Genomic DNA, 18,851 nt, shown 5'->3' on the forward strand with positions numbered 1-18,851 from the left:
CAGTGAGATGATGCAGTGCGCGCTCTACGGACTCACAGCACCGACTGTTCGCCGGTTCTGCTCCTCTGATAGTAGAAATGCTAGATCTCCGCTTGATAAATGTGCACGTTGGTAGTTTGTTTCCACTGAATAATTTGAAAAACTTGCATCTTGATAAAAATGTGAATTCCTGCTTATGGAAACCATTAGGGAACTATTATGAAAAATAAGTGTTTCGATGGCAACCCTTCTTTTGGCTGCAATGACTCAGCTGGGAGTCCAACTCCATCACACGAATCCCTCGGTGGTGAATTCTGCAATGACTCAGCTGGGACTCAAATGGATCCCCCAGCGGTTTCATAAAACATCCTGATGGGTTGATCACAACAGCCAGTCCATCAGGAGCCGACACGCTTTCGAACGGAATGTGGAAAATGCAAAAGTATGAAAAAAAAGGACATGCAATTACCGTAGGGCATGGAGGACAAACGACAGCGCCGTTTTCCGTGAAAGCGTGTGCTACTGATTATTCGGCCACAGACACACGTTTTGCTACCAAGCATTAGAGACAAATCAGAACCAGACGTGTTCCTGTCACATGCAGAGGGCTGGCATGGAAAAGCAATGAAAAACGTATTTCAATTACAGACGACCCAGGGATCCGCACCTTATGGGCGGCTGGGCGGGGGGGGGGGGGGGTCGCTTGGCATCGGCAGTCTTTCAAACATCGCAGACCTTTCAGGATATGAACCGTAATACGGAAATGGCCCACAATGCGGGGACAGTTTAATGGGGCCGCTGGGGGGTACGCGGGCTCACAATTACAGGAACAGCTGATGGGGGGCATCGGAATGTTCTGCTAATTAGTGAAACCATGAAAAAGGAAGGAGGAACATCTAACAGTATGTTCAGACCTGCACCTTTTTAATGGGCAGTCACCCTGTTTTTGGCACTCCTTGTTATAACTCACAAGTAGAAGAAAAGGTAAAAGATGGCGTGACACACAATACATCCAGCCAATTAGGGCCGTTCGGCACCTCAGCGACTGCAGCGGGACGTCGAGCTCGAAACACGGCGGCTTCGCTAGCGGGCAGGTGAGCAGCCCGGCAGGGATCTGAAACCGATCTCCGACCTCCCGGTGACAATGCCTGTGATGACCTGAGCTGTGTGAAACGTACGTAAACATACATGCTTATTTTTTGCCGAATCGAAGCGAAACTCCTCTCGGGATAAATAAAATACACGGGATGCGGAAGAACTTGCCAGCGACGGCCGAAGACAAGTGCAAGCGCTGATATTTTGTACCAAAAATGTTGAATTTGCGTAAATGTTTGCGCAGACTGGCTGGGCGAAGAAGTCGTGTATCAAAAACCCCCAGTCGACAAACGTCTGAGCTCTAACAATACACTGGAAGTACGGTAACGTGAGCGAATGAGCGCCTGTACACAGCGCTGTTGTTTCAACTTTCACCCTCTGGGACCCTCTGGATGGGAGTCTGTCCGAACCCCTCCCGTCCGCACGGTGCGACCGCCTCTCGGAGTCCATCTGGACCGCGACGTGCTTCGGCATCACCCGTTGCCGACGGCGACCGAGAGCTCTCCAGCAGCGTCTCCAGAGAGCCGATCCGGGGCTCTTAGGTGCGAGAACGCCACAGGACTGGTATTTACCCAGAATCCTGGGGCTCGGTGACATTTCCCAGAACCCCTCACCACCCCATTGCATAGGACTGGGGGGGTCCCGAGAGGGGACATTAAAGGAAACACGCTGTTTTGATTGTTGATGTCATCCAGGGCGTGGGATCGGGGGTCCGACCAAAGGGGGTCGCGGGGTCAGGGGGCAGACGCGTGCTCTGCGACGCCCTTGAGAGGGGTGTGTTGCAGGATACGGGGAAAAAGTGAGAGGATCAAACGTGTGAATAGTCGTGTCATCGTTCCACGGGAGCTGTTCCGTAAAGCCTCTTCTCAATGGCTCTGCACGCTGTGTCTTATGTTCAGTTAAATAGAAAGCTCAGCCCCCACAGGTCCGCACGCAGCTCGGCCAGCCGGCCACAGGCAGATCGCCGCCTTAAAGTGGACAGAGAATAATTTTTTTCAGTTCCTTCTAGAAAACATACGGAAAAGACGTTGTGTGTCATCCTGCAAAAATATGCTACATTACACACAACCTGTTCCAGTGCGGACGGGGGTGGCGCAGCAGGCGGCATCCCTCCCGGGCTGCGGGTTCGGACGTCACTTCGAATCCGGTCCGGTCCGTTTGGAATTTTCGTGTTCACGTGTGTCTCCTTTTTACTGACATTCTGGCTTCCTCCCACAGTCCAAAGCCATGTTAGAGGTGAACAGCTGACTCTGCCCTTTTCGTGTGTGTGTGTGTGTGTGTGTGTGTGTGTGTGTGTGTGTTTTCCTTGTGATGGACCCCTCCTCAGCCTCGAGCCCAGTGGTGCTGGGATAGGCTCTGAACTTCTGTGACCCTGACCAGAACAAGTGGTTAAGGAAAATGTATAGATATACTCGTTCCAGAGTGTCTCCCGATCCACCTTGCTGTGGTCCAGTTTTAAAGCAGTGTAGAGAGTGATGTTCGGCGGAACTCCTCCACATCGTACAACGGGCCATAACCTTCCTACCGACTTTGATTTGGCCCGAGCGGCATCTCCGTGTTTCCACTCACTGGGAAAGCAGGCAAAGAAACTGCCTCTCTTTGTTACAACAGACCACTAACACACACACACACACACACACACACACACACACACACACACACACACACACACTGGTAAAGATCAAGCAGACCGGTTTCCTGGGATACCGGTGGGAATCGTCTACAGAGCCAGCAGCTCCCGGATTCACTGAGCGCTAGTAAGTGCTTATTAGCGTTTGCTTTTTGTGTCATCACCACATCAGAAGGGCCCTTTTCCCGGAGAGACCACACATTCCTCTTCTTGACAGCTTCTTTATTGCTCTGGGCCCGTCCTTGAGATACAGATCGAAGTCCACGGTCTGACTGCATTATAGATTTCCCAAAAAACCCCTTAAGGATCAAAATAGGGGGGGGGAAAGAAAAAAAAAGGAAACTAATCACCAAAATCACACAACAAAATATTATAAAACTGCGCTGCCTTAAAACTGGCAAAGTGTGCGCTTTTAAAAGCTGACGGCTGCTTTCGCATGAAAGGAGTTGGTTTTGCGCCGACTCTTTGAGACTAACATCCAAGAGACGGTGCCGGACGGTTTAGTCGTCCGTTCTCGGAGCGCCGCGCCACTCGCACCATCTCCTCTTAAGCCGTTGGCCTGCGTGAATTCAGGTGACTTGAAAGAGGCGGCTGAAGCTGGAACCCACGCCTGGGAGCGGTAGGCGACCCTCTCATCCGGGCGCGGTGATCACGGCAGAGACCGCGCGACCGTCGCTCCGAGCTCTAATTCGCGCTCAAATGAGCGCGGGACTTCGCCGGGACGTCTCCGCGCGCGCCGCTTTCGGAGTTCAGGGTCGAAGGGGCAGAAGCGAATGGGATTGTTGAGTAACACAATGGAGGATAAAGAAAAGACCCTCGGGTTACCCTTAAATCCTCTGCGCTCGCTGCTGCTGATTAGGGCGCTCTCATTAAACGAGCTTGGGAGTCATTTTTCCGTTCACAGCGTGTCCTTTGTCCTCTTTCTGAGCAGCTTCGCTCAGACAAGGAAGTGGGAGCTGAAACACGTGGAATCGGCAAAACTCTGCATGAAATACCGAAATGTTTTACCTTCTCTCTCCTCTTTCTGCCGTTTCACTGTCTCCGTCCTCCTTTCGTCCCTGTTCAGAAATCCCAGCGTCCGTTGGAACATTTTCCGAAAACCATCCTTTTTTATCTTTTTTTGGATAATGTTTTCGGTTCTTGTGTTCTAGTGAATTAATTAATCCGTTATCAATTACCGCTTGTCCAGCGCAGGGTTGCGGTTCGTGGAGTGTACTTAGTTTTCACACTTCTGTTATCCACTTTTTATTATATTGCTGTTCATTTCTGAGTGTTATGTTTCACTTTCAATTGTTTCTTATTGTGTTATTGCCTGCGATACAGAATTCCAGCTTACCTATATAATGCGGTACGTCACCGCAGAACGAGGGAGAAGACGCTAGAAGGTTTTGACCGGGTTGTGATTGGCAAGCGTCAGTCTGCATTAAAAAATGGGGCGGAACACAAGGATGCATTAGCATCAGCGTGGCTATACGCCCTTTGCAAATGAATGCACATCTGTGATGGATAACATCTGGTGAGAACCTTTCATTTGCATTTAGCTGATGCTTTTCTCCAAAGCAACTTATAATTATTTACTTGTTTATACAGCTGGGGGTGGGATTTCAAGCTGGACAGGGCGTGACACGGTCCATGACAAGGCAATCACGCACACTCATTCGCTCGCTCACACATACGCTAGGGTCACCTGAGAGTCACCAGTTCACCTGAAACACATGTCTTTGGGGTTTGGGAGGAAACCAGAGCGCCTGGAGGAAACCTCACTTGAACATGGGGAAAAGAGAGCCACGCGTGATCAATGAGGCACAAGCACTACCTGCTGTGCCACCTTGTCGCCCTTCATGTTAAGTTCGTGAATCTTTTCTGCGCAGTCGTGCTCCAAACAGGTGACTGGTGACTAAAAATAGAGATGCTCCTGCGAATGCCTGAGATCTCTTAACGCTGGAGATGGTTGAGGGAAAATTTCCAAGGTGCTGCTCCGCTAAATGTCATGAACGCACAAGTGCATCTTTCACAGGGTTTTAACGGCAAAATTTATCTTCTGTAAAGATCCCATCGCTGTAACTGTGCTTCTAGCTACAGTGTAAAACAATGCTCAGCATTTTCTTTCTCTCTCGTACGCGCCTCGGGCCAAATTGCACCTTGTTCAATAAACTGATGAAATATTCAGACATTCAGATTTTATCTCAGCTTGGTGACTGCTTCCATCTCAGCCTTGCACCACTGTTGAAAGCAATAAAAGACAGCCTGGAGAGATCCAGCAGCATTCCGCCATGTCACGGCCTGTGCTGCTATCAAGAAAATTACATTTTTTTTGTAAAAAATTCTTTTTAATGACTAATCTTTCCTGTTTTGATTTGTAGAATCGCTGGGAAGTGAGCAACCTTGAATGCGTTCAGAGCAGACAACCTTCAAATGAGCATCTTCCTCTTACTTCATCGCAGCGCAATGCATGCGGATTCTTTCTTTCCAGCGGCTGCTTTTCGTTTTCTAAAGATCGAGAAAATGCTCTAAAAAATTCACCAGTAAAAGTAACACATACACATGCAGACTGTTTATGCTATTTGGCAAAAGCGGGACTCTTTTGAAGACACAAATGGGATTCTGAACTCACAGCGTGAAAAAAGTCTGGAAGAACGACTGCACCCGACACTTTCGTGTGGATATTCATGTTCCCGTTCGTAATGTCAGTTCACGTAAAACAAAACAATACAATTGCTTTGGTGAACTCGGGCACGTGCAGAAACATCTCTATATTGATATGCGGTCACCATCACGTCCGACACCTACGGCGTGCTGGAGGACTTCCCGTACTCTGAACTTTACTACACATCATCGCAGGGTGTCACTGTCACGTCCGTGCCCACGACACAAGCGACAACACCTGACTCCGCACTAGCTCCTGAGTAATCGCTCACCTTATAAAGACCCTCTTCAGCTCCCGTACCGTTGCGGAATCTCGTTTGGGACAACCGCCCTTCCTCGCGTTACTACACACACACTTACTCTATTCACGATCTCCGGTTTTTTGACTCCTTGCTTCGTTCTCCGACCACGTCCACGGATCCTCGTTCCCGTCCCGTTCGCCCATCGACCGACCCTTCGCCCGTCCCTGGTTTTGAGAACTTGCCTCTTCCCTCAACTTCAGACGAACAACGCCGGACTTGGGTTCAGCCGTCCCGGCTCCCCGTGTTCCGCGTGACAGTCACGCAATCTGGGTCACTTCCGAACCACTGCTGAGTACAGTTCGTTCAGCCCCGGAAACTTCCATCAGCTACCAAAATCTCACTTTATCTCCTCTGCAGTGAAGACCAGGCTGTACATACACAGAGTCCTACCCATACTTCTGTCAGCTCTTAAATTAAAAAAAGACTTTGACACCAGTTTGTTGCTGTGAAACCGAGGGATTTAAAAAAGCCAGTTAAACACAGTAAATGCAGGAAGGGCCCTGGGAAGTTCTCAGTAACTTGTGATCAGTCGAGGTTTGTCGATCCATGACGCTGTGCTGGGAAGTTCCTCTTGTGAGTCGCTGTGGTCGCAGTCAGGCTGGCCTCTTGTGAAAGGCCTTGGGTCCAAGCCCAGCTCTGCTCCTTGGTGGTGCCAAATCCTCAGAGTTGTGAGAAGTTCTCTCTGGAGGGGCTGCGCGTTTCAGCTGTTCTGCCACCACCCCCGTGGTACCCTCTGAGGTCAGGGTGCAGAAATCTATAGCACATGTGCGCTGCCATGTGAGCTTTCAGAACGTTTAACCCTTACTGAACTACCCGTGAAACAGACGCTGCTTCTTGATGGATCTGCATTCTGCTGACATTTTACTTTTTACTTAGTTTATGGAAAAATTAGTCTTTTATCGCTCAAGACAACAAGGTAACAAAATAAGTAGACTGGAACTAAACTAAATATTATTTGAAAAAATTACATTGTCCCAATGAGATGCTCTGGTATCTGCAGGTGTCGATGGTGTGTTGTGCTGGAAGCCCTCGAATAGCCTTTGTTTAGTGCATTGGTCAGCTCAAAATAAGCCTTTCAGAATAATTGTGGGGGAGATTTTTTCCCCTGTGTCAGCAGTGACATGCGCCATATGAAATATGCTTCGGCTCACCTTCAGCATGAGAAATGGACACGACGTGGTGCAGCCAGCAGAGAGGAATCCCGGGATCTTTCGGTGACCATGTATACAATGTGGTGTTCTCTGCCAGATGGGAGGTGCCAGGGAGGAGAACCTGCAGATGGCAGAGAGCACCAGGTAGCCCGGGCAGAATTCGGACCAGGCTGGAAGGGAACACTATTGTCAGAGGAGCAGGCTGTGGTTGAGGTGATGGCATTGGCTTGGAAAGGGTCACAAACTCATCGCAGACATGGCGTGTGTCCATAATCTAAACTGGTTCAGCAAAAACTTACTCTGTAACTGAAACAACCTCAGAGTGGTGGTACAAACACCATAAGCTCCTTCTGACTATTTCCCTCGAGGAGACTTTTAAGGCCACCATGGAGAGCCAGGAAAACAAACAGAGGAGTCTCGGATCAAGTCAACCCAGAAGACTCACCGGCAGCGCAAATGAGACTGGGGTTGTCTCACTTTCGGACACATCATGCGAAGGTGGGATTTCCTCAGAAAGGCCGTAATGCTTGAGAAAGCTGGAGGAAAAAAGAGGGGGACAACCAGCAACCACATGGATGGACTCAATGGCAGTGTGAATGGACACATCCCTTTAATGCACTAAGGACACAAGCGGAGGACAGAATATTCCAGAAACACCGTGTTTATATGGTTGTCAAGAGTCCGCATCAACTCAGTGGCTCTTGGCAAGAATAAGAACTCCCTTCTGCGGACATCCGGGCCGTTTCCTTCAGGGTGGTACGCGTTCGTCTCAGAGGGACGCCCACATCACACGCTCGAAAGCATCAGCACCAAGAAATCATGGTCATTAAGGGCTACCAAGCATGATCCTCACGCCGACCTGCTCCATCACACACTGCATGCTCTGTTTTACTTTGCAATACTATACCGGCAAGCAATACTGCGAGTGTAAAACAGCTGCTGAGGAAGACAGTATCCTGTGTTGCCACAGAAAAGGACACAAATTGAACATTGATTTCCAGGTCCTGAAATGGCGGTGTCTTATCGGGCTCTTAAATCACCTTGACTCAAAGAAACCACTTCAAAATGGAGGGCTGGGGGGAGGTGTTGGACCGGGCTGTTAATTTTGGCACCGCAGCGGAAACACTGCTTTCACGTTTGAACCCTATATCTTCCCAAGCAGCTTGGCACAGCATTTTAACATGGCAAGTGTGCCGCGTGTTCCGGAGAGATTAGCGCTCGCAGCAAAACAACGTCAACTTTTCCGTACGAAGATGGACCGACTGAAATGAGCGCTTCTGTAAACACTCCACCCCACAACACACACACTGCGCCCCATATCGAATGGCGAGCTGCACCATCTTCTTCATCCGTGATCCGAGTTCCAGCTGGCAGTTCTCCTTCCCTTGCGGTAGACTTATTGTTCAAGATCTGACCGTATCATTGAACGTGAACATGAACATGATGTCGCTGCAGTTAACATCAGTATCTGCGCAGTCTTCCTGACTCATTGGGGTCACCTGCCATGTTGTCACAGTACAGGTAGGGAGTGTCTTGTTATTCGGGTCTCCTCCAACAACCCAGCTAAACACAGAACGCTCCCGGACAATTTTCGGCAAGCAGTTGCTCAGGTGATGTAGAGGGGGACTGGTATTTACACTGAATCTGTGCATTTAAACAAACAAGGATTTCCAAAATGAGACAGATGCCTTGAGCACCAACGACTGTTCTATGCGCTGAGATAGGCAATTTGCTGATACGTTCTCCAAGCATCATAGCATCATCCAGTCTTCTTATTGTCAAGAATATCCATGTTATGCTTCATCGTCCCAAGGAGTTGAAATTGTTCTTACATAAGAAGATGAGCTGGAGGTAGAACTACTTCATTTCTAGTAATTTTGCTCATGTGAACACACAGATGTGGCCCGGAAGTAATCATGCATGGACTCGGGCTCAGTATGTCTCTAATGTTTAATTCCCCACTTCCACCGGCATCATGCACAAGGCCTTATAAACGCAGCAAGAAATGTTTTACGGTAGTGCAATTTTGACGAGAACCACGCACAAGGGTATCCCACAATGAGCCACATATGAGTGGACAGACATTAAAGAGCTTCAATATACACAGAAAGACCATAAAATTAACTTGAAACAAAATGCTAAAAAAAAAAAAAAAAACACCGCATAGATTAGCAGTCTAAAATTACCAGCACAGTTCATTTTCACTCATTTTGGCAGAAGGAACTAACTGTGCGGTCTATGAAGGTTCACTCTTTCATGATGAAACATCTGGACCCTGGACTGTTTCCTCAGTGTTTCCTTCCTGCACGGTCACCTTGATTTCTCTTAATCAAAGGAAACCATACGATTACGGATTTTCCGAATGGGCTAATTGTCCACAGGAGCAATACGTCCGTCTGCTCGGAGGAACCGGCCTCACGGCAGCGATCGTAGCCGTAGACTGTGATTGTCACTGCCAAATGCAATGAAAACACCACGAGAACTGAACCTACAAGGATAATTACTGCAGGTCCTCATTGCTAGAGCTACACAGTGATCATTGTAGGTGTACTCCTGTGGCGGGGAACGGAACAACTCTTTGGCGACTTGGACATGGCAGGGACCATGCTTGGTAACTGCTGCCAAGGCATTAGTGGTTGACAAAACGAACAGTAGAGCTGCTCTCCATGGAGATGAAGATCAAAACCTTCATGGAGAAAGGAGAGACAAGACTATTAAAAGAAGATGTCTTTCAAATCCACCAGAGGAATGAGCATCTCAACATGTGAAGATACAGTGCTAGTCAGGAGTGTGAGTACAGCTGGGCAACCTGAGCAACACCTGCATGGGATGAACTGGAGAGAAGAGTGAAAGCAAAGCAACCCACACGTGTCCTACATCTCTGGGAACTGTTGCAGAAGGGCTGAGAAGACGTGATTCCTGCTCCAAGTTGCTCGCCAAGTACCTCATGGAAGAAGCTGGTTTCCATAAAGTGTGCTCAAATTTTTGACAGGTACTGTCAGCTTGTGGACCAGGAGCCGAACGGGAGGAAATTTGTGAATGACTGGAACATGAGCCTTCAAGGCCACTGCAGATAAACTTAAAAGTACTGTTATGTAAAAAAAAAATACTCCTGTAAATGTACTCACCCAAAAATTCACTTGAATAAAAGTAGAATAGCAGGCCAAAACACTACTGAAGTATCAAGCTACTTTGATTTGGGTTTTTAATGTTGTGAACCAGAAGCGCCAGTGTAACAGCTTCAATATGCAGTTTTAACTCATGGAAAAAATATCAGTGTGATGAAATAAATATAGAAGTATGTTAGGTGTTATTGTGACCTATTGTCTGTCTGACATTGTGTGTTCTGGAGAGTTTACAGCGTAAGTCGGTTTGTGTGCTAAGCTAAAAGCATGTGTCTCATTCATATGGCAGGGTTATTTTTGCCAGAATAAATCAGGGTAAATACCATGGTAAAGGATACTACAAGTGCTGCAGTTTTAACTTGAGTGAAGAAGAATTTCTTAACCTTAAAATTACACTAGTAAAATTGCCCAGCTGTATACATGGGTAAATAATTGTGAGGTGCTTTGGTGAAAAGCATCAGCTAAATATGCTGATAGTTGTGTTATAAAAATAAACTTGGAAACGACATGAAGATACTAAGAAATGAAAAAGGTCAGTTGTGTCAATCAAGGTGGGACGAAACTCAACACCGGACTCCTGTCAGCAATAATAACGGCCGGTAAAATCCGCAGAAGACGGCTGACGATAAAGAGGTGCAGCAGTTATGGTCACGCTAAAAGTGCTTAGTTCTAAAGAAGAGAAGGCAAAACATTAAATGCAAAAAAATTGGAGAATTACAGGAAGAGGGTGATAGAAATGCACAAGTGCATTTTTCCTTTACAGATGTATTTTATTTCTCCAGAAATATACTTAAGCACAAGTAACAAAGCGTATGTAAGTCATTAACCGCCCACCTCGGAACACCTATCAGTGCCATTCAACGCAAGTGCAGATCTTCAAGGCCCAAGTACGAAATGCTGAAGAGGCCTTTTGGGGCTGCGCGGTGCCGTCTGCGCTCCCCTCCGTCCCTCCGAAGGCGCGACTTGCGTCCAACGGGGGGCGCAGCGTAACTCGGCGAAATGGATGGCGAACTCAACGAAGTGGGAGCGAGCGGTGCTGGAGCTCGGGGCCGTGCGCGTTTCTGTGTGTGGGCTCCGCTCAGAAACGGTGCGTAGGAGGGGCCGAGGTTGAGCGTCCCCTCTCGGCTTGAGCCTGGCGAAGCATCGTTGTTGACCTCGCCCTCCCGCCACCCACCGGCCCCCCGCCGAGCCCCCGGGCTGCACCGCGGGAGAGATGCCAGGCCCCCGGAGGCCCCCGGCCGATTCTTTCTTTGGCCCCCGGCCTTGCGTGTAACAGTTCCCGTTGCCACGGCAACATTCGTGAGTCATCCGATCCTCTCCCGCTCCGCCTCGTTCTCTTTCGCTCTCTCCCTCCCTTTCACTCCTGGCATTACGAAGAAGCGGTCGGATGCAAGCGGAACACGGCCCGTTGGCGAGCGACGTGCCGCTCCACCATTTCCGCTTCTCCGCTCCGGTTCTTGGAAGCAACGCCACTTCAACAGCGGTGTCGCCTCCGCGAGCTCCCCACAAACGAGACGGCAACGAAACTGTAAAAATGTCCCGGGGAAGAAGGAGCCATGTTGCCGTTAAAGTGGACTTTGTAAAGCACGTGCGCTGCGCACCTTGCGCCCCCTCCATCCGGTGTGCACAGCCCAAAGGTGCTGAATCAGACCGGTTAGCCTGTTTCGAAGGGAAGCTCACTAATCAGGACGTTCTTTACACATCTCTTTAATCGCCCGGGCTCAGTGGCGGAAAGACGTCTTATTTTAATCTCTTAAGAGGCCCGTGCATTGAACCCGACCGTGGAAACACTTCAGGATCGCGCTGCCCGGCGCAGCCGACGGAGTCGAGCTTCCTCCTCACGGAGTCCGCCTCGTCTCACGGGCATAATTACACAAAGCTGTGACTAACTGGATCACAGCATGTACGATTTCACACGTTATAGGGGCACGTCGGGCTCCGTGCAAATGTATGGCAGGGCGAGAGCAAAAACCTGGATCACTCAGCCTGCCGGAGGCCGTCTGCAAAGAGAGCATCGTCGAGCGTCCTCGCGAGCTCTCGTACCGCACACGTCCGGCAGCGAGTCGGCTCGAACCCGGGCGCTGGCCGAACAGAGAGTCGACACAGTAGTCGTCCGAAAGCCGCAGCAAGGGGAGATGGTACGGGGTTAATTTTTTCCCAACTCAACACCCCGCCACCACCAAGTTTTTGCACACAAAATCCATTCAGCCTTCAGGCGAACGCCAAGGCGACAGGAGCCCTGCGAGCGCTTCCACGATGGGGAGGGACGAATGAAAGAGCACGAGAGGGGCGTCTGTAAGACAGGGAGAGGCGTCCTCAAACGGCGCACGGAGCCTGAAGGGACTGAGGGGGTAAAGAGCAAGTGCAAAATTTGAAGAAAAAAAAAAACCAATTTGCTAAATGCGATCATTTGCGAATTTGCCGAGTACAAAACCATTTGCGTCTTTACGGCATTCATTTGTTTTTTTGGCAACGTGCGTGACGCACTGCGCTCCTACATTCCAGCCGACGCGGCCGAGTTGTTATTATGCTCTCGGAGTTTCATTTAGCGGCACATTGAGCTCCTTCCGGCCGTCCGGCTTCGCATCGTTTTGAAGATGAGATAAAATACAGCGCCTCGCTATTTCCACTGTTGACAGCCTCTCGACGATCCCGCTTTTTTGTACCGCGCTCGGCCACAATAAAAGCTGATTACGCTGTAGTGCGCGAGTGTGTGTGGGTGTGTTTATCACGCCGGATGCGTGCGTGTGTCCAGGTAATGGGCATACCTTGTTTCGGACAAATAGGATTCCACCGAGCGCAGAACGGAGTCATGATGCAAAATACGTGAAGAACTGTAAAGTGTGCAGTGTAGCGTGTCACATGCAGTGTAATCCATTTCCATGAAGAGCTGCTGTATGACATCACCAGATTAGTTCGCGCACACACACACACACACACACGCACACACATCAACCCCACAGCGCAGCTCCTGAACAGGGCTTTCCGCACTGCTTTTATGTATAAATATTTTTTAATATATACATATTTTTTACATTAATCCGACTGGCATGTACTTTCCATAATGTGTTTTCCTTCCTGCTCTGCCATCTCGTTCTTCAGAACCTTCCAGAAGAGGTCAGAAGGCCGGTCCACATCCCAGAGGCGGCGACACGTGCCACACGGGCCAGAGAGATGTAAAGAAGGTGTCAGACGCTTTGAGTGACGTGCTCTCACAGGAGGCCCTTTGAAGGAGGATGCACTGGCGGATGCACTGGCGGAGCAGAGGCTTCTGGGAGTTCAGAGCTCAGGCTGTCACGGTGGCACGCCGGGCCGTTTTTCTCCCGGGGTGGAGCACGTCTTGCCCACGCCGATAGAGACGAGCTCGTCCCTGCGCTTCGCAGCCCCCGCCCCCGATCTGACAGGCCCGGTGCTGCCGCATGCCAGAGCCTGTCAGTGACCAGCGCTCTCTGACCCCAGCCCAGGGACTAGTGTGGATCAAAGGCAAGAAGGGTGGGGGGTGTACAGTAAGAGCCGTATCTCCGTGAGCAGCGGACGAATCGCACGTGTGCTTCTGTCGCTCGAGTGCGGTGTTCCGGAATAACTCCGGCAGGGGCGCTCAGATGCACGGTCCCCGATGACTCTGTGCATGCGGAGCGCGCTCACGCCTTCGCGATCCGTACGCATCTGTGCGATGAGCGCAGCGACTGCGCGCTTTCGTTTAGGATGGCAAACACCGTACATCATACGTATCGCTGGCTGAAAGTGTAACTAATGTCATTCATTCGGTTAAGTCTGCTGTGGTTTTGGGGCAAATCTGAGATGCGACCCCAGCCCTTCAGGTGCAACGCATGTGAATGATGTGGCCTGACGGGTGTGGATGCTGAAGCGCAGTGTAGGATGGCAGAGAATGAGCTCAGTACACTAACATGGTCCATCATATGGTTCGGCGTAGGGGTCTTGGGGGTTCAAGGGGATGGTGGGTAGTTAAGGGGCCGAGGTGTCGGGTTTCTTCACCCAGTTTCGTTTTTCAATTATAAAAATGACTGCGAGGTAAAAATAGAGTGAAATTAAAACAACGAAAAAAACTGACACTTACTGGAAAACAGGGTACATATAAAAAATACTCAGTTGGAGCCTTTTCAATTATCGTTCAAGTGGTGCGGGTGTAGGCGGCATTAACCTTGAAGGAAAGGGCTGGCTCAGGTTTGAAGGCTGAGGGGGTGGGGGATGGGAGGGGGCTGACTGTAAATGCTGCGGTTGGCATGAGAGGGATGGTGGCTTTGCCGAGCGTCAGATGACACCACGTGGTGGCGGTTGGCTTCTCGCCATCTCTTCCCTCGGGCCGGCGAGATGGGATCGAAGCCCTGACCGTAGGACACTGTGCTGGCTGCACACCGGGGTCACCGCTACGGTACGGCAGCCGCGGGCGGCCGCTGGGATACTCTGCCCTGGCACGTTCGATACACTTTTGCCAGACCACCCGACACCTGCGTAGCAGATCCCATATGGCTGCACATCATATTTCGTACTCCACGTTCAGTAGGGAACTCCACGGCTGCGGCGCAATCCACAGTCTCCTCCTTGGCCCCGGGTCGCTAGGCTACGATTTCCCCACGGTGCTCTGCGGGGGAGACCTGGCTACTTTTCTTCCGAGCTGATGTGTCTTTAGAACCCTGTGAAAGCAGCACAGGCCCATTTCTGAAGTACCTTTCATTATTCTCCCTTTCAAGTATGATCAAGCCAAGACTTGAAAATGCATAATTCTGACTGGTTGTCATCTTTCCGAGCTCTGTCTGCTGAAGTAAAGTGAAAATAATTCCATAATAGCTATTTAATTACCCTGTGATGGACTGGCCTCGGGGGGGTGCGGTGGTGCAGCGGGCTTGGCCGGGTCCTGCTCTCTGGCGGGCCTGGGGTTCAAGTCACGCTTGGGGTGCCTTGCAGTGGGCTGGTGTCCCGTCCTGGGTGTGTCCCTCCCTCTCGGGCCTTGCGCCCTGTGTTGCCGGGTTAGGCTCTGGTTCGCCGCAAACTGACTCGGAACAAACGGTTTCAGACTGTGTGTGTGTGTGTGGACTGGCATCTCGTCTGATGTGTGCCCTACTTAGCCTTGCGTCCTGTACTTCTGGGATGGACTCTGGATCACCGTGACCCTCATCTAGACAAGCGATTAAGGAAAGAGACTGAAGGGTATTTAATTATGAGGAAGGGTCAGTACAAACATACTGTATCAGAAGGGCTCAGCGGAGTGTCGAACGGCAAAGTCGGATGGAAGACGGTTAATTGCCGCAACGCCTTTTACGGTGACAGCAGGGGCCGAGGGCTCGCAAACTGCTCGCGGCCGACCGCGTCGCACGTGTACGCAAACAGGGCATTGGTCGCACATCCTTCGACAACCGTTGTTCTCTCAAAACCACTCCAAATCAAAACATTTGCTCTCCTTGGTCTGCAGTTTTTAAAAACAATCTGAAACCATAGATCGGTCCACACTTCACCCCTCCATCTTTCATATTAGTATAATGAACGTGCAGCCGAGCCGCTGATCAACCGGGGCTGCTGGTAGCGTACCGGTTAGAGCCGCTGCCTTCGGACCCAAAGGTCGCGGTTTTGATTCCCACCTTCGGCTGTAGTACCCTCGAACAAGGTACTTACTCTAAAGAATTGCTCCGGTAAAAATCACCCAGCTGTATACATGGGGGAGGGGGTGCGGTGGCGCAGTGGGTTGGACCACAGTCCTGCTCTCCGGTGGGTCTGGGGTTCGAGTCCCGCTTGGGGTGCCTTGCGACGGACTGGCGTCCCGTCCTGGGTGTGTCCCCTTCCCCCTCCGGCCTTACGCCCTGTGTTGCCGGGTAGGCTCCGGTTCCCCGTGACCCCGTAAGGGACAAGCGGTTCTGAAGATGTGTGTGTGTGTGTGTGTATACATGGGTAAATAATTGCAAACAGCATAATGCTGTGAGCCGATCTGGAGAAAAGTGTCAGCTAAATGATGTTAATGTAAATTACTTATAACCACCTTAAGCTGGTTGTCGGAGCGGTGTCCGACGCCTCCACTATGAGGGGTGTTGCGAGGGGGAGCGGTTGCAGGAAGAGGGGAAATTATATAGAGAGGAAAGGTATGTGCGTGAGGCAGAGCGATTGATTAACGTCCCTCCGTCTTGAGGTATTCATCAAAAAGCTCCCATTCCCTGCAGCCCGTCAATTTGTGGTTATTAATCAAAACAGGGACGGAGGAGCGCGGAGGAGATGAGCGCTGCATGAAAAACGCCTCGCCGGGGATGCGCTCCGTTGACGGCGCAGCGTGTCGCGAACCTCGCCTTTACAGAAAAACGTGTTCTGTTGCCTTTTTATCGCGACTATGATGAATTAGCAGGCCGCGTGTTTGCGGCCTTAAACACCTTTTGCTGCTTTTTTTTCAAATGTTCCATCGTGGGATTTTTTTTTTTTTTTTTTTTTTTACCGTTGCATCTGTCAACAGCAGGAGAAGGAGAATTCATCAGTGACGCCCCCTCGGTAAACGCGGTACATCTGTGACCTCCTCCCACTCCGGCAGCCCAAGCTGAGGTCAGATCGCTGTGCCTCAACGGTCTTTCATCACTTGCTTCGAACCCCGGCGTTGTGCACGGCGCGCTGCTGTAGACACATGAGGTCCAGACGCACAGTAATTGGCATCTGGATCACGGCTCCCGAAGAGACAGAGACATATAGACAGCGAACAAAAGGAGACAAAGGGCTAAATAAATAACCCACCCCCCCCATTTCCTTTAACCGTTTGTCCTGGTCGAGGTGGTCTGGAGCCTTTCCCAGAATCGCTGGGCACAAGGCCGGGGGGGTGGGGGGGGTTCGCCAGTCTGAATGACCAATGACGATGAACACGACGTTTTTAAATAAACAGTCGCAAATTGAACTAACGGCCAGTAAAATTAAAATAGGTGCACTGAGGTGAGAAACATTCATAAAATGTTCAATTTTTCACAACGCCGCGCAGCGAAATGCAAAGTGCCAAAACAAAGAGATTAAAACGCGGCACAGGGAGTCTAAACCGTCAGCGACCAAAACGACGGAAGCTACCGCGTTTATTTACACGGCTCGGCGCTGTGCGAAATGCTGCTCGTCAATTCTAACATATTTAGACCGGGTGACCATTTAGCCGTGCTTCCCTAACCCAGACGGACGACGCGCACGCCGCTCAAAGACGGGCCGCCGCGCGTGAAACCGCGCTCGGTTCCTGTATTGATCAGAGCAGCTTTTGAACGCAAACTGCAAAAACCAACAAAGTGTTTCCTTTTTCGGCCTTTCGAGAAACGAACGTATTTCATCTCGGCTCAACCGGACCAATTAACAGTGTGTCGTCCGCACAGCGTGTCGTCTGCAGCGAGCAGGAAAACGCCAGGCGGAAGAAGCCCTTCGTCTGCACCGGGCTCTTCGTACTGCGGCATATCTTTAAAACGCCGATTACGGTCTCCGTTTAAACAAATTCTTTATACGTTCAGGTCTCTTTACTCTCACTCACAGGCAGAAATTTTCATTACGCACAATTACCTGCTACTAATTGCAATAAACACACTGGTAACTTTTTACCCCAGCAATGCTGAAACGATGGGAAATAAGCCATTTTATTTAGTTACACATGGGCAGAATAACTATAGTCTTTATAAAATCTTAATTATACGGTGACTTACATTAATATTAAATTAACATAACATTTATGTGAACTGAATATTAATATGTCTTAATGTAAGGAGTAATAAGCAATATTTCTGTAATTACTGTAATGAATAAATGTCATTCATTATTATTCATAATATTGCAATAACAATGTTTGAATTTTAAATTCAGTTCCAGGTTGATATCGAGTGTTCGGTTTTATATATATATGTATATATATAACCAAATGCACTTATTGTATTTTTCTGCGAGACGTATGTTCCTTTGCAGAGAAGTGTCTGCTAAATTAATAAATGTAAATGCAAAATATATACATATATTATACAATATATGGTGAAGGGTTAAGTTAAATGGAGTGATAGATGGGGAAGGGAAGAATGGAGCAGTACCCACAATGCAATGCAAAGTCCCATTACAGTAGGGGCCCGTGTCACTTTTGAAGGAGGACGCTGTTCTCACCGCGGTACCTGGACAGTTAGCACAGAACTCAGGTTCAATTGCTGGGCAATAAATCAAGCAGATTTTGCTCACTTGCTACCGACAACTACATTATTTTCCCTTTCATCTTCTCGGCAACAGCGGAGGGCAGAAACCGCATGATTTATATTCAAACCAAGGCAAGAATGTCAGGATGAAGAACAGGGCGATGTGGCAATCTGAGCGAAGCCCAGCGGCTGGAACCTAAGACGCTCCACCTTCAGTAGAACATTCCTGAAGGACATAGGGCTATTTGTAAAGCAGAGCAGGATTGGTGCTGAAACCAAACGCAACTCCACAGCAGGGCTATCCCACGGTCCCACTGGGGAAGACCGAAGGTCGTCCCCTTCTCCGTCCAGTCGGCCGGGCTTCACGCTGAACTTCCTGGCAGAGCTCTGCTGCCAGCAGGTCTTTCCCTGCAACGGGTCTGATCACACTGGGAGAGTCGGCCACTCTGGTCTGTGGAGGGGACCGTCGCCATCGACAGACTGATCACCAGAACGGTCTTTTTGTAACTGGAACACTCCTCACGTCCTTGACGGAGTGAAGGTGGAGGTGCGCCTGCATAACGTCACGCCACATACCGACAGCGAGGTGAGGTGCAGTATGTGTGAACTGATCAGGAGAAATTCTGGAAGTAGACAGATGGGCAGGTTTCTCTTTCACTCCCATCTTCCTCCAGGGACGACAGCACACGTGGCCAAGTAGCTCGTGTAACATCTTCTCTGCGGGTTACCTGTGAGTGTTGAGGGCCTGTTCAGGTCAGAGAGGTGACCAGCCTAAACACACACACACACACACA

Source organism: Scleropages formosus, chromosome 4 (assembly GCF_900964775.1).
Source record: "Scleropages formosus chromosome 4, fSclFor1.1, whole genome shotgun sequence".
Lineage (NCBI taxonomy): Eukaryota > Metazoa > Chordata > Actinopteri > Osteoglossiformes > Osteoglossidae > Scleropages > Scleropages formosus.